A 2,818-nucleotide genomic window follows, 5' to 3' on the forward strand; every position below is an offset into this window, starting at 1 on the left:
GTCATACTGTCTCCAGAGAAACGGAATAGGCAAGTATGTCATTGCAATTCAAATCTATTCTCCTTTGCTTTCAGCCGAGCTCCTCACCTGAACATCGTGACAACCTTCTTTCACAAGCTTCAAGAATCTAGTTGGGTTTCAGTCTCCGATGCCTGATTGCCTGCAGCTTTCCCTTAAGTACCTCGCTCACACGCCTGTAATATGTCTGTGACTCAGCACCTCTTCCTAATTAATGCAACACATTTTAAAAACTGTTTCAAAAAGTCCTAGCTTTCTGCCACCCTGGCCCTTCCTTGTCTTGCGGTCCCACACTTTGAACTAAAAATAAACCCGCTCCCCTTGGGGCAGCGATGAACCTCTTCCTCTGAGCACTAGGTGGCAGTAGAGGCGCGCCTGCTCCACGGCGAAGGCCTGCTCCAGGGAATGGTGAGAACTGGGGTCCAGTTCCAGCTTCCCACTGGTCCCCGAATGAAAGGCAGGGGGCAGGTAAAAGCGAAAGCAGCGCAGAGAGCTAAATGTTTGCTGAGAAAACGTTTTTCAAGTGAGCTTGTCTCTTGTTTAACGAAGTAAATGCATTTGTTTCCTTTTTAAGCCGTACAATGATTTTCCATGAAATAAATCCTAGTTTTCCCTCACTGAACTTCATTATTAAATTGGGGGATATAGTTCTTTAGGGAAAAGAAATTCATGAATATTATTAAGTCATCGGAATGCAGCATACCTTTTGAAATAATCCATTTAAAGGAATGTAATAATCTGCCCCAAACACTGACCAATAGTGTTAAGATATTCACATATATTTAAAAAATATCAGTAACGTGTTGTATTGCAAATAAAACATCCACAAAATGTGAACAGTCACAACATAGGAGACATTAAGAAAGAAAATATAATATATAATACCAGATTCTTTAGAGGTAAATGATAACCTTTCTTGCTATTTACTCCTTAAATCTTTAGCAGTTTGGTCCAGTTCTTCCATTGTCTTGAACTGCCCTGTCCCTTTTGGACTGTATATTAAGCGTAGTTCATTAAATGTTATTTTTTCTGCTTGTGAAGTTGGGCAGTTCCCAGGTGTTATCTCATTCTGACTCTTTAATGTTGTGTTTATTTACCTGATGGCACCTGTTTCTTATTGTCGATGATGTTATGACCAGCTCACATCTGCACGTGGTATGGTTAAGGAATTCTTTTTCACGTACATGCATTGAATCTTTACAACACTGTGTTATGTAGGGGTGATTATTACGCCCACTTTACAGATGAGAAACAGGAAGTCATAAAGGCTACGGGACTTGTCCAAGGTCACACTTTCCCCCCCACATCAGTCGGGTAACGTGACAAGGTCGTAACAAGGTTTGAGGGAGGCACACATCACACAGGAGTGTGAACCCGATCATCACACTTATGAACTTCAAAAGGATCAGGCCACACACATTTTAAGTGACAGGCCTTTGACATGAACCTAGGTTTTTGTTTTGTTTTTTTAAATGTTATTGATTTCAGAGAGAGAGGAAGGCAGGGGGAGAGAGAGAAACATCAATGATGAGAGAAAATCGGCGATCAGCTGCCTCCTGCTCGCCCCCGACACAACCCGGGCCTGTGCCCTGACTGGGAATCGAACCATGATCTCCTGGGTCGATGCTCAACCACTGAGCCACGCCGGCCGGGCAGAGGTTTTTAGAGTCTAAATCATAGGCTCTTTCCATTATTACTCACTAATTCCCAATAATTTAAATATTAACATATTTAAATAATTGTGTTTACCTACAAAACAAAACAAACAAAAAAATGAAGACAGACAGAGGCCTATAAAGAAGAAAATATGGCCCACTGTGCATGGGCCGCTGAAGAGACTGTGCAGGGCCTTGTAAGCCAAGGGGTTAGGGACTTATTTTAAGGATGCCGGGGAGCCACTAAAAGGTTTTAAATGAAGGCTGGACACGATCTGGTTTTTATGAAAGACAACTCTGGTTCCAGTAGGGGAAGTGGTTTGGAGTCAGCAGGAGTGGCTGTGGGAGGCTGGGGAGAAGGAAGTGGCTTTGGCTGGTGGCAATGGGCGTCCTGAAAAACGGGCAGATTTGAGGGACATTCAGGAGTTAGAATGAACAGGGCCTCATGATTGACTGTAGACTGGGGATAAAGGAAAGGGGAATGTCAAGAATAAATTTTAAGATGGGCATCTGGGTGGTTAGAGGTGTTATTTACGGAAACAGAAAATACTGGGAGAACTTCTAATTTTTCCTGAAATATCATTTGACTACCATCTAATTAATCAGTAAAAATCCTTGTTAATAGAATTTGTTTTACAGTTTAAAACTGTAGTTCAGAAAGGCTACACTCTCCCCCATTCTACAAACCTAAGCCTACCCTGTCTCCTCCAAGAAATCCCCTTTATCTTTCACTCTGGGAATCTCTCCCTCCTCCGTCCCCCCCGGCACCACCTCTGTACCTTTGGTTTAGCTACTGTGACCCTCCCCTGTTCCTTTTGTGTTTATATCTGCTGCCTCGACCAGACATAATTCTCTTGAATTACACTTGAATTAATATAGACTGAAGAAATACTTGAATTAATACGCTTGAACTCCCAATTCCCTTCCACTTACAGCAAGTAAGATGGTCTTCCTATCTAAAAGGGGGGACTTCAACATTATAAACAAGAAACTGAAGCCAAAGATGGGGAGAGGAGAAGGTTAGGAGCCACTTACAGCTCTTATCTAAAATAATTTAAATCCCAGCTCCAGACACATTGCTTTAGAGACCAGCAAAGTGACTTCAGATGTACTCTTAGAACCATGAATAATAATCCTTTAGCAAC

The 2,818-nt window shown here is 42.2% G+C and overlaps 1 non-coding gene across 1 annotated transcript; it reads right to left on the reverse strand.

Moving 5' to 3' along the window:
* Positions 1–1,322: 1,322 nt before the first annotated feature.
* Positions 1,323–1,424, reverse strand: LOC148091934 (small nucleolar RNA U13). Its single transcript, XR_015715350.1, has one exon. It is a non-coding gene; the product is annotated as a small nucleolar RNA U13 (small nucleolar RNA).
* Between the last annotated feature and the right edge of the window lie 1,394 nt (positions 1,425–2,818).

The sequence above is a fragment of the Miniopterus natalensis genome, chromosome 11 (assembly GCF_054644295.1).
Source record: "Miniopterus natalensis isolate mMinNat1 chromosome 11, mMinNat1.hap1, whole genome shotgun sequence".
NCBI lineage: Eukaryota > Metazoa > Chordata > Mammalia > Chiroptera > Miniopteridae > Miniopterus > Miniopterus natalensis.